General features: G+C 45.4%; 1 protein-coding gene across 4 annotated transcripts in view; it reads left to right on the forward strand.

The window, feature by feature from the left end:
• The first annotated feature begins 605 nt into the window (after positions 1–605).
• Positions 606–13,648, forward strand: part of RALBP1 (ralA binding protein 1) — a 48,566-nt gene continuing 35,523 nt past the window's right edge. The window contains exon 1 of one of the 4 annotated variants that reach the window (XM_069568649.1): positions 606–1,000. The gene's annotated coding sequence lies outside the window, so the exon portion shown is untranslated. Of the gene's footprint in view, positions 2,385–13,648 lie in introns of all 4 variants that reach the window. The other 3 variants (XM_069568647.1, XM_069568648.1, XM_069568646.1) reach the window with 3 other exon arrangements.

Genomic DNA, 13,648 nt, shown 5'->3' on the forward strand with positions numbered 1-13,648 from the left:
TTCTGTTGCCAGAAGAGCAGTAAGAAAGCTTTTCAAAAAGTCAGAATACAATGGCTACCGCAGACCATCTTGGTCTGTTGTGGGCCAGTTGTGGGTCCTTCCTGGACGTCAAGCCAAGGGGGCTGAACTTTTGAGTGGGAAATGCAGGGTACAAGGGAGGGATCTACCGTCAGACTTGAGGCGGGCTGATTTGGAACAGGATACGGTGGATCACAGAGGTCAGTCTAAATACGTAATGAAGTTGTAGGAAGAGGTGCACAGGCAGGAATGGAGGTGATAGGGAAGGGCCATCTATCCCCAATCTTGGGGCTTCCCCGGTGGCTCACATGGTAAAAAATCTGCTTGCAATGCGGGAGACCGGGGTTGGATCCCCGGGTCGGGAAGACCCCCTGGAGAAAGGAATTGACAACCCACTCCAGCATTCTTCCCTGGGGAATTCGATGGACAGGAGACATCCCCCAAGTCAACTGCCAAACTTTATAAGACAAGAACATTTGCAGGACAATTCTTGAAGCCTTTGTGAAGGGTTTCTGGAGGAAATGCAGTTATTTCCGTCTTCCTAGATCCAGTTCTGTGTGCACGCCTGCCGTGCGAAGGGCAGCTCTGACTCAAGAGCTCCTCGGTACAAGGTGCAAGGATCTAGAGAGGCTCTCGTCTACCCCCGTTTAAGGAACGCTGAGGCCAAGGCCGACACGAAATTCTAGCAGGTTCCTCTTTAGAAGCCCGGGGCGGTTCCTTTGTCCAAATCCCCAGCAAAAGTCCCCACCCCAAGCCAGACTCCCCACCCAGCCCGGGATGAGCCCCACCCCGCGGCTGCTGGGCTGGCCATCGGGCCGGTTTAACTGGTTGGGACTGAAACCCGCGGTGAAGACGGTCTGCGCCTCGGGAGCTAGGGAACAGGCTATGCGGAGCGTGGACAGGACAACTGCCCTTCTCCGGTGTTCGGCCGACTCTGCCCGCAGCAGTCCGCAGCAGTCCTCCCGGAGCCCGCGCTGAAGAGGTACCCGACCACCCGGTCCCAGACCACCGAGAACTGCGCAGGCGCCGGCGGAGCTCTGGCGCGACGCGTTCTCTCGCGCGCTCCCCGGTCTCCCCCGCGGGCCCCTGGGCCCGGCAGGCGTGATGCTTCCTGGATGTTGTAGTGCGCCTCCAGCGGAGGGCCGCATGAGGACTGGGCACTAGGTTTCCGAAGACTACTATTCCCAGCGTGCCCCGCGCGGGGGGTCACGGGACACTTGCCCTCACGGCCCCGGCCGTTTGCGCTGGGAGGAGGAGCCGGGAAGCTGGCTGCGGCGGGTGGAGGGAGTGCGCATGCGCGGTGGGCCGGCTCGCCCGGTTCTGTCCCAATCATTGTAAACAGGCGGAGGCTGGGGCGGGGTGGGAATGGGGAGACCGAGGCCGACCGGGGGCGCAGCGCAGGAAGCGGCCGCGGCGGCAGCGGCGTGAGAGCAAGGAGGTGGCGGCTGCGGCGCTGGCGGTCGCGCGGCGGCGGCGGCGCAGGTCAGTGGCAGGCGGCGGTCGCGTCGGGGCCCGGTGCCTGCAGCCGTCCGCGCGCCTCCCCGCGGCGTCTGTCAGGCAGCGGGCCGGGCTCTCGCGGCCGGGCGGCGAGGCGGGGGCGTGGCTGCCGGGGCGGCGGGGCCGGGCGCTGGTCGGCGGCTCCGGCCCGCGCAGCCCATTCCTCCGCTCGCCGGCCGGGGCTCTTGGGTCCGGGCGAGGAGGGTGGAAGCCGGGCCCTTCCCCGGGGCGCGGGCCTCGGATGGCGGAGAGGGACTCGGGGTTTTACGTAACCGCGGCCGGGATGCTGGAGGGTCTCCGGTGCGCGCCCGGCGCGGAGGGAGGCTGGTGGACGCGGGGGTGCTCCACGGGCGCCGACAAGTCCGAGCTGGGAATTCTTATCAGAACTCCTCGTCAGGTGGGCTTGTGCCCACAGGCTCTTGTGGAGGTCAACTGTGGGGTGGCTTTCGGGTTTTGTTTCTTGTTTTAAACGTTGTGAGAGTGAAACAGGTTTCCCCGCGTACCCCACACCCGAGCCTCCCTTAGTTCCTCACGCCCCTCGGGTTTGGGAGTCGTGACTCCAGAGCCTCCCCGCTGAGCAAGCAGAGCATCTTCTCCTAAGGCCTGGTTGAGTGCTCGAAGGTGATCAAGTGTTAACCTGAGCAGTTTTGACGGTGCGGGTGAAAGTGCTGTGGTTCGGACGCCGCGTTCACGTGGACGCGCCGGGTCAGGAGCCGGTCACCGCGGGTTGTGCGCCTGGAGCGGGCGGGTCTCCGCCCTGCGGCCCCGGTGGTGGTGCAGGTGCTCGGCGGAGAAGCGCTCACGTTCTCCGGAAGCCGCCGGCCACAGGCGGTTCGCTGGTCACGGAGTCTTGTCTGGAAATGAGAAAGGTAATCCATTTTCCGCCTTCCGAATTAGCTTGGCCACTTGGTCCTTTCTGAGTGTCTTCCTGAGGACGAGTTAATTGCTGTCAGCTGTTTCGGCAGATGGTGCCGGCAGGAAGGAAGTTAGTTAGCAGAGGGGCTTCCACTTTTCAGAGTGACCCATAAAAGGAAGCGAGGTGGGCTAGCTAAACAGGAGCCGATGGGAAGTAATTTTTTAAACGTATCTTGAAGCTGCGAGAGATAATTTATTATCTCTTTAAAATAGTATTGCTCCTTTTAGGTCTTCTAGGGACCATTTCTCCCTTGATTTAGAAAAATAGAAGTGATATCAGAAAGTGCATAATAACTTTAATTATGGTGTTTCCTTTACAAAGAGAGATTGGGCCCAAAATATAACCCAAAAGTATGTTCTTTCTTTTTTGGAAGAAAATCTCCAATAGAAGCTTTTGTTAGTATATGTAGAGGAAATAAGTAAAAGTGCAGGTCATTTAGTTTAATTTCTGTGTAGCAGGTACTGTGAAGACTTACAGATGGATAAGGTAGTGCCCCTGCCTTCAGGATGCTAAGACTATCTCTTACTTGAACTTCCATGAAGACTGTGTTTTTGAGATTGCTTTGACTGAAGGAAGGCCAGGGGCACGGTGGGTATACAAGGGAGGTAGTGGTCAGTTTTAAAGGGGCAGGGAGGAGAGTGTGGAAGGGGGCAGTGGTAGGGAAAACTATGGGAAGGGCTGAGAACAGTGAGGAGACAGGCTCAGACAGGATGGGCATTTCGGTAGGAGGATCTGTTTGAGAAAAGCCAGGAGTCCAAACTTACAGAGTGAGTGTGGGATCTGCAGGTATGGCCCATAAGGGTGGTGGGTGGTGGCAAGCTGTGAAACCCAGGAGGTAGGCAGAGGCCAAATTAGGAAGTTTTGTAGACAGGTGAAATAATTTCAGCTTTATCTTGAAGCAGACAGGAGTCACTGAGACAGGATAAAGAGGCCTAAGCCTCTCTCATAGGGACTAGAGTTACAGAGTTACATTGTAACTCTTCCCTGTGTGTCAGGCCTTGTATTAGGTGTTTTAGACTTGATGTCCTTAAACTTGAAGAAGGCTTTGGCGTGAAGGAGGCAGAAATTGCAGGAGAAGAGGCTAAGGCCAAGGGAAAGTTGAACCAGAGGACTGTGAGGGTGGAAAGTCGTTCTCTGCAGCTGTAGCATTGGGCTTATGGGATCAGGTGAGGCTGCACAGATCGGTCCCCATGCCATCCTAAGGGTTCTCGAGGGCTTTTTCTCTTGGTAATAATAGAGCATATGGATTTTAACCAGGCAAGAGTCATAAGGTTTTCATTTTAGGAAAATCACTCTGGTCTCATACAGATGTCAGAAGGGATGGAGGGAGGACAAGGCAGGATGTAGGAGGACGGTGAGCAGTTTTTGTAATATTTGAGGTGACAGATAAGGGCCTAAACTAAGGTAGGGTCAGTGGAGATGCAGCTGCTGCTAAGTCGTTTCAGTCGTGTCCAACTCTGTGCGACCCCATAGATGGCAGCCCACCAGGCTCCCCCATCCCTGGGATTCTCCAGGCAAGGATGCTGGAGTGGGTTGCCATTTCCTGCTCCAAAGCATGAAAGTGAAAAGTGAAAGTGCAGTGGCTCAGTCTTGTATGACTTGTAGCGATCCCATGGACTACAGCCTACCAGGCTTCTCCGTCCATGGGATTTTCCAGGCAAGAGTACTGGAGTGGGGTGCCATCGCCTTCTCCGGTGGAGATGCAGAGGAGTAAGTTAATAGCACAAATATTAACAAGGTAGAATTAACAGGATTCAGTGAGAATTGGATTTGGGAAGTGAGAGAGAAATAGTAGGACAAGATAACTGGATTTTAATTTGGGTGATTGAATAGACAACAGGAAAGTACACTGAGACAGGGAATTCAGGAAGATCCGCAGATCTGTGGAGGAACAGTATTTTGGCTTTTGGATACATTGAGTAGGAGTTACCTATAGAACATGCAGGTAGAAATGCTACAGGGTCAGGTGTGTGGGTTTGGAGCACGCGGGAGAGGTCTTGATAGAGTCATCAGGATCTATCATAGGTGGTACCTGAAGCTTTTCATTAGGTAACACGGCATAGGAAGAGTTTCCGCATGGAGAATAGTTGCATTTGAAGCCAAATGGAAGAAGAACTGAAATGGGAAATTCCCGTGTGTTTAGAAATGTCGAGAAATTGTGAGAAAATGGCTTAAAAGCCCAAATGGGATCATTTCAGAAGGAAGCTGTACTTCACAACTGCCTCTCCAGAAAAAAAAAAAAAATAAAGGAAGCTATATGTTGCCTTTGAGAACTTGAGGAAAACTGGGTTGTTGGGAGTTTGTTGAGTTTGATAACTGAGAGCACTTTCATAGCATCCTACTTAGTGCTATCATCTGGGGAGGGAGCTGTTCGATTGAATTGAGAGGTGTAAATGGAAAGTCAGAGTGGAGAAAGCCAATGTAGGTTATTTCAAGAATAAACAAATTTTCAGCTGTTAAGAGAAGAATAGGAAAAAGTGTTACCAGAGGTTAATAAAGGGATAGGAAGGAGCTTTTAAAGACCTGAGCCTGCTTTTTCCTTGTTGTTCAGTCGCTAAGTCGTGTCTGAGTTCGTGACCCCATGGACTGCAACATGCCACGCTTCCCTGTCCTTCACTATTTCCCAGAATTTGCTCAAATTCATATCTGTTGAGTCAGTGATGCTAACTATCTCTTCCTCTGCTGCCCTCTTCTTTTGCCTTGAATCTTTCTGAGCATCAGGGTCTTTTTGAATGAATTGGCTCTTCTCTTCAGGTGGCCAAAGTATTGGAGCTTCAACTTCAGCAGCAGTCCTTGCAGTAAATATTCAGGGTTGATTTCCTTTAGGATTGACTAGTTTGATCTCCTTGCTGTCCAAGGGACTCTCAAGAGTCTTCTCCAGCATCACAGTTCGAAAGCATCACTTCTTCAGCACTCAGCCTTCTTTGTGGTTTAACACTCACATTCGTACATGACTAATGGGAAAACTATGGCTTTGTCTATATGGACATTTGTCAGCAAAGTATGTATTTGCTTTTTAATACTCTGTCTAGGTTTGCCATAGCTGTTCTTCCAAGGAGCAAACGTCTTTTAATTTCATGGCTGCAGTCACCATCTGCAGTGATTTGGGAGCCCAGGAAAATAAAATCTGTCACTGCTTCCACTTTTTCCCTTTCTATTTGCTATGAAATGATGGGACCAGATGTCATGATCTTAACTTTACATTCCAGTCCCAAAGAAGGGCAGTGCCAAAGAGTGTTCAAACTACTATAAAAGTGTGCTCATTTCACATGCTAGTAAGGTTGTGCTCAAAATCCTTCAAGCTAGGTAGACTTCAGCAGTACATGAATGGAGAACTTACAGATATACAAGCTAGGTTTAGAAAAGGCAGAGGATCACATTGCCAACATTCGTTGGATCGTAGAGAAAGCAAGGGAATTCCAGAAAAACATCTGCTTCCTCATGAAAGTTTTTGATTGTATAGATCACAAGAAACTGGAAAATTCTTAAAGAGAGATGGAAATGCCAGACCACCTTACCTGTCTTCTAAGAAACTGTATGCAGGTCAAGAAGCAATAATTAGAACCTTACATGGAACAACTGACTGGTTTAAAATTGGAAAAGGAGTACATAAGACCGTATATTGTCATCCTGCTTATTTAACTTACATGTAGAGTACATCATGCGAAATGTCAGGCTGGATGCATCACAAGCTGGAATCAAGATTGCCGGGAGAAATATCAACAACCTCAGATATGCAGATGATTCCACTTTAATGGCAGAAAGCAAAGAGGAACTAAAGAGCCTCTTGATGAGGGTGAAAGAGGAGTGTGAAATTGCTGGATTTTTCCTTATGCTACCTTTCTTGAGATATCCATATAGCATAAAATTGATCCTTTTAAAGTGTACAATTCAATTTAAAGTGTTTTTAGTGTGTATAGGAGTGCAGTCACTCCTACAATCAATTTTAGAATCTTTCATTTTGGCTCTTCTTCATTATCAGCCACTCACCATTCTTCCTGCTCCCACTCACTAGCAACCGCTAATCTGCTTCTGCTCTGTGGGTTTGCCTGTTTCCGGCATTTCACGTGCATGGAATCATATATGTGATCATCTGTGACCAGGTTTTACTCAGCATCATGTTTTCAAGACCTGTCCATTTTGTAGCAGGTGTCAGGACTCCATTCCTCTTCATTGCTGAGAATATTCCACTGGCTGGAATATTCCACATTTTGTTTATTCATAAGTTGTTGAACATTTATGTTCATGCTGCGTTACGGCCATTTTGAATAGCGCTGATGTGAATAATCGTGTGCAGCGTTTTTTGCAGATACATGTTTTCATTGTTCCTGGGTACATACCTAAGAGTAGAATGGGCCAGATCATGTAGTGACTTTTATGTTGGAACAGTTTGAGGAACTTCTAAACTGTTTCCCAAAGCAGCTGCACCACTTCACTCTCCAGTGTAAAGATTCTCATTTCTCCATATCCTCAGCAACACTTGTTGTTTTCTGGTTTTTGAAAATTTGAGCTATCCTGGTAGATGTGAATTGGTAACTTATTGTGGGTTTGATTTGCATTTATTTCCCTGGTGGCTGATGATGTTGAACTTCTTTTCATGTGCTTATTGGCCATTTGTATATTTTCTTTGGAGAAATCTTTATTCAGGTGCTTTTCCTAGCTTCGCTTTGGGTTGTCTTCTTGTTGAGTTGTGAGAGTTCCTTTGTATATTCTGGATGGTAGACCCTTATCAGTATATGCTCAGTTGTTTACTACTGTTTTGCGACCCGGTGGACCATAGCCCACTAAACTCCTGTCTGTGGAATTTTCCAGGCAAGAATCCTGGAGTGGGTTGCCATTTCCTCTTATAGGGGATCCTCCTAACCCAGTGATCGAACCCACATCTCCTGTGCCTCCGGCATTCCAGGAGCTGAGCCATCTGGGAAGCCCCTTATCAGTATATGTGACCTGCAAATCCTTTCTTCCTTTCTCTGGGTAGTCTTTTTTACTTTCTTGATAATGCCCTCTGATCTACAGAAGTTTTAAATTTTGATGAAGTAGAATTTATCAGTGTTTTCTTTTGTTGCTTGTGATTTTGGCATCATATCTGTGAATCCATTGCCAAATCCACAGGCGTGAAGATTTACACTGTGTTTTCCTCTAGGAGTTTTATAGTTTTAGTTCTTATATGTAGGCGTTGGTTCATTTTGAGTGAATGTTTTTGTATATGGTCTGAGATAGGGCCTGTTTTTTGTATGTGGAAATCTAATTACCCCGTTCCTGTCTGTTGAAGAGACCATTTCTCCCCCATGGAGTAGAAATGGACGCATTTGTTGAAAATCAGTTGACCGTAGATGTTTGGGTCTATTCTGGACTCTTCGGATCGATTCTGCGGGGCTGTATGCTTATCCCGATGCCGGTGCCACGTTGTTTGGTTACTCTAGTTCTGTAATTGCTTTTGAAATTATGAAGTGTGAGTCTTCCCCCTTTGTTTCTTCATTATTTTTGTGCGGGTATTCGAGGCCCATTGCAATTCCATACTGAGGCTCAGATTTCCATTTCTGTCATCTTAACAGTACTGAATTATCCCATTAAAAAGGAGTTTATTTAGGTCTACTCTAATTCCTCTCAGCAGTGTTTCGTAGTTACAGTGTATGAGTCTTTCACCTCCTTGGTTACATTTATTCCTGTTTTATTCTCTTGGCTGCTAATGTCCAGTCATGAGCAGACCAGTAAGCTACCAGAACAGCTGTGTATCTCTTGGGTGTAGCTTCAGCACTCAGCCACTTGACAGCTTTGGTCTTAGCCTTTGTTTCTGTCTGTGCAGACGTCAAGATCATCCAGAGGTGAGTGGGGAGGGCTTTCTCGGGTGCGATGAGCTCAATGAGATCCACCTAAGACAGTTCTTAATCGACTGGTTTAAAGACAAGGAGAGAATCTTGAAAGTAGTAAGAGAAGTGGCTCGTCACATACAAGGGATCCTCAGTGTCATCCTCAGCTGATTTCTCATCAGAAACCACGGGAGCCAGAAGGCAGTGGGATGACACAGTCACACTGCTGCAAGGAAACAGGATCAGCCAGGAATTCTGTGTCCTGAGCATGTGCCTGGCGCTGGGCATCCACGTTTCTCCTGATTTCCAGGAATTTGTTGCAGCAGTTCAAGGTCTTTGTTCCCCAGAACATCTCCCTGCTCAGCCTTTCTTCTCATGGTTTGGAGGGAGTGTTCACTCCAGCTGTTGCCTGTTGCTTCAGGGGGCAGCGCTGCTAACACCTCTCTCTGGCTGCCCCCTAGCAGGCGTAGCCCTGGGCGTGGGGGAAGTTCTGAGGTAACTGCATTTAGGTGAGATAAGGTGGGCTGCTTCTGCAGGTAGGTCTTCCAGAGAGCCTGGATAATTTCAGTTTGTTTGTGAATGAGGTTGGTTCTGCTGTGCCAGTGCTGGGAATGTGGGCTGTTATTTTCAAGGCTGCCACTGATCTGGGAAGCCTAGGATAGGATCAGAGTGAGTTAAATATCACAGAATCCTACGTTCTCACTAAGATTCAGTTGTTTTTCCTGAATAAATACTCCCTAAATTGCTGCAAGCTTCTGGTTAGTTTCCAGGGTTAACGTGGATTCTAATTGGTTTTAGTTGGCTCTTCTGAGGGTGAACTTTTGGAGTTCCTTAAGCTATCATTTTTGGAGAAGGAGATGGCAACCCACTTCAGTGTTCTTGCTTGGGACATCCCATGGACGGAGGAGCCTTGAGAGCTACAGTCCATAGAGTTGCAAAGAGTTGGATACAATTTAGCAACTGAGCACTCAGGCTATCATTTTACCAACTTCCCTCCATCTGTTTATTTAGCACTCCATTCATTATTAGGCTGCCTCTGTTACTAGAGTTCACCTGAGTCTTTTGTAGACAGCATATAGTTGGGTTAGTATTTTTCTCTGTTCCTTGCTTTTTTCCTAAAGAATTTGAGGTGCTTGTAGAGATGCAACAAAATAAAGGTTTTTTGGCCATCAAAAACGGTGCTTTGCTTACTTTTGTCTATTTGGGGGACAGGGTTTAACAGTGGATTTGCTAGGTCGGAGTGTTAATTTTTGGTGGATGCTGCTGAATTGCCTTCTGAATGAGCCTGTTTACACTTCTTCCAGCAGCATGTGACTGTCTCACCACACCCTCCAGTGTTGGGCATCAGACCTGTTCCTCTTTAGAAAATCGGTGGGTGAAAAACAGAATCTTTAAATTCCGTTTTTGCATTTTAAAACTATTTGCTTCAGATTCAAATCCTCAGTCGCTTTTTGTTTTTGTTTATTAGTTTGCAAAGTAATTGTCATGTCGAGTGCCAGTACTTTTTCTCTAGGTTTCTTCTTGGCTTCTTATATTTGTTTATGATTTTTTTTTTAATGGTGCACTTATGATATTCTGAATGTTATTAAAAATGGGAGTCAAGGAAAGAAGAAATAGTGAAACTCTTCCTTTTCTCACTTTTATGGGTGGAGGATATAGTTTATAAAATCTCAAGTTTTGTCCAGGAATTTAATATTGTTGCTTTTATGTAGTTATTATTGTTGCTGCTTACTGAGTACCTGCTGTAGACCACGAATACTCCTTTGTTTAATCTTGGCAGTGCTGTGGCAGGTCGGTGTCAGTATTGACAGATAAGGAAACCCCGTCTATGAAGGGTGACGGTACTTAGACCCGCAGCCGTGCCACATTCTCTCTCCCCATCAGGGTCTCTCCCGATTTCTTTACTGAGGACTGGGGGCCTGGGTGAGCCATTAAGGATAATGCTGAAGAGATCACAACTTAATCTTTTCTGGTATATTCCTCCAGAGGCGTTTTATACACATATGAGCAAAGAATGTATAAACATGTATGCCCTCTGTTCTAAACAATCCTAGTGTAAATCGTGGAATGAGGCTTTTATTTTACTGTACACCAGGTGCTAGGTCTGTTTCTTTGCAGTTAATCAGTTTGAATGAAGTCCATCAAACTGATCACCTTAAAGGGTTGTATAGATATTTAAATGTGAAGCTTTTGCCTTAAAAGTAATTAAAAACAAAAATACTAGCTGAACAACAAAAATACTAGGAGAACTTGTTTGGAGTTGCTTTCAGAGTATACCTTGATAAAATGAAGCATGATCATAATCAGTTGGAGGCTAAATTAAATCAAAAGCACTGCAAATTGAGAGCCAGATTTGATATTTGTATATATTATGAAATGATCACCACAGTAAATCTAGTTAGCATTCATCATCACACACAGAAAAAATTTTTAAAAATCTAGATTTATTTTTGTCATGTTTATTGCTGTATTAATTTGTAATTCCCCAATGCTATATGATATGGAACATCTTTTCACGTGGTTATTTGTCATTTGTATCTTTTTTGGTGATGTTTCTGTTCTGGTCTTTTACCCATTTTTACATTGTTTTGTTTTCTTATTGCTGAGTTTTAAGAGTTCTTTGTGTATTTTGGATAATGGTCCTGTATCAGGTATGTCTTCTACAAATATTTTCTCCTAGTCTTCTCATTCTCGGTCTTCAGTTCAGTTTAGTTGCTCAGTCGTGTCTGACTCTTTGCGACCCCATGAACCACAGCACTCCAGGCCTGCCTGCCCTTCACCAACTCCCGGAGTTCACTCAACTTCATGTCCATTGAGTCGGTGATGCCATCCAGCCATCTCATCCTCTGTCGTCCCCTTCTTCTCTCGGTCTAAGTCTCTTAATTTTTATGTTCATTCTCCTACTCTTCCTCCTTCCCCTCTCTTTTTCTTTAGTATTAGCTAAATAAAATACATTGTATGTCTGTATATTTTGAGACTTAATCAGAATAAGGTTTTATCAGTTTAGTTTTTCCGGGCTAGTGTCTTTTTTGTCTGTAATATTAACAGCCATTGATCGTTGCCAGTATCTATTTTTAAATTGCTTATTAAGTGGTGATAGTCTTTTATTTCTTTGTTTATTACATGGAAGATTTTGATAAAAGGAAACTTGGCTGAACTATACTTCGTATAGGAGGTTCAGAATAAGTGCTCCCCCTCCTTTACTTGCCAGTTATTCCAATTACAAGGTTCTCTAGTTCTCATATCCTCCAAAGTGATCAGTGAATTTTATTTTTAAATGTCCTCATGAACTCATGAATTTAAATGTACTTGATACTTTAGTTCATGGCAGTTATTAATTTTATTGGTTCTTTGGCCAGTGGGAGCATCTTCTAGTTGACTTCTGAGTCCTTTTGTCTTGATTCCAAGCATCTTTCATTTCTTTTATGACTTGATATTTCAGCCTCATACATAACTTATGTATTTGACCTGGCGTCAGCCTAATGGAAATGTTTAATAGTATGTTAAATTATATAGTTAGGCTCACACAACTAAATACATATTTATGTCTTAGCAACTTTCAGTTCAGTTCAGTTGCTCAGTCATGTCCAACTCTTTGAGACCCCATTGCCTGCAGCACACCAGGCTTCCCTGTCCTTTACCAACTCCGGAGCTTGCCCAAACTTATGTCCATCAAATCGGTGATGCCATCCAAACATCTCATCCTCTGTCATCCCCTTTTCCTCCTGCCTTCCAACTTTCCCAGCATCAGCATCTTTTCCAGTGAGTCATTTCTTTGCATCAGGTGGCCAAAGTATTGGAGCTTCAACTTCAGCAGCAGTCCTTGCAGTAAATATTCAGGGTTGATTTCTTTTAGGATTGACTGGTTTGATCTCGTTGCAGTTCAAGGGACTCTCAAGAGTCTTCTCCAATACCACAGTTTAAAAGCATCAATTCTTCGGCACTCAGCTTTCTTTATAATCCAACTCTCACATCCATACATAACTACAGGGAAACCATAGCTTTGACTAGACGGACCTTTGCCTTTTCTAATTCAGGTTGAACATCTAGAAGATCACGGTTCATATACTGTTGAAGACTGGCTTGGAGAATTTTGAGCATTACTTTGCTAGTGTATGAGATGAGTGCAATTGTGTGGTAATTTGAACATATCTTTGGCATTGCCTTTCTTTGGGAGTGGAATGAAAATTGACCTTTTCCAGTCCTGTGGCCACTGCTGAGTTTTCCAAATTTGCTGGCATATTGAGTGCAGCACTTTTAACAGCATTGCCTTTTAGGATTTGAAATAGCTCAAGTGGGATTGCATCATCTCCACTAGCTTTGTTCCTAGTGATACTTCATAAGGCCCACATGACAGGCAACTTAGCCATTTGAAAAAAAATAATACACATAAGCTGAAAGAGAAAATAATTTTTATCTTAAATAACTAAAATTAGTGGTCTGTGTGTGTCCATTGAGCACTGTGCCGCTTATGATACTTTGCAATCAGACTGAACATCACAGCCCTTATTTCTTGTTCTCTCTTGATTTTTTAAAAACCCTTAGAAAACTCTGCTTTATGAAGGTATGCTGTTGAAGGGAATGTGCAGTTGAGTGTTGAAAGCCGCCATCTTTCCTGGTAGCTGTGCAGTGTCTGACAGGTGTCGAGTAGCACTGTGCTTCCCTCAGTTTGAGCTACCCCAGACCCTTGGAGTTTGCTCGTAGTGCCCTGGGTCCCTCTGCGCACTGTCGGGCAACAATGGACTAGATGCTTTTACCCGCTTTCTATTGTAGTCGATGGTGTGCATTTTAAAAATCATTAAATGAGGCTTATTGGGCTCCCCTGTTTCCAAGCTAAGTTCTGATTTAAGATTTACTTGAGATTAGATCATGTGATTATGAGATATGGCAGGAAAGATACCACCTGTCTTCCAGCCAAAGGATATACTGTTACTTTAAAAATGTGCTGTTTTACTGTTAAGTTCCAAATGATATTTATTATGTTCTTTAAAATTTAATTTTTATTGGAGTCTAGTTCCTTCACAGTGTTGCATTTCTGCTGTACAGCGAAGGGAACTGGCTGTACGTATACACATACCCCCTCTTTTTTGGATTTCCTTCCCACTTAGGTCACAGGGGTTTTTTTATAAGAAAATTTTCTTTTTGGTCCTCGGTGTTTGTGACTGCTGATGATGTAGCACTTTGGATTTTGTGTAAAGGCAGTGGACTTTTCTCTCCATACTTATACATACATGCCCTTTGATTTGGACAGCTGTGTGCAGAGCTGAACTGTGTCCTCCCCAGCCTTTCAGCCCAGGCAGAGGTGGAATTATTTCTGGCTGCTAGATACTGTGTGTTCTGGCTGCTCATTTCCTGACACCTGGAGTTCTGAACATCAGAGTTTTTATGTTCACCTAAATAATGGGCA

Source organism: Ovis canadensis, chromosome 23 (genome assembly GCF_042477335.2).
Source record: "Ovis canadensis isolate MfBH-ARS-UI-01 breed Bighorn chromosome 23, ARS-UI_OviCan_v2, whole genome shotgun sequence".
NCBI lineage: Eukaryota > Metazoa > Chordata > Mammalia > Artiodactyla > Bovidae > Ovis > Ovis canadensis.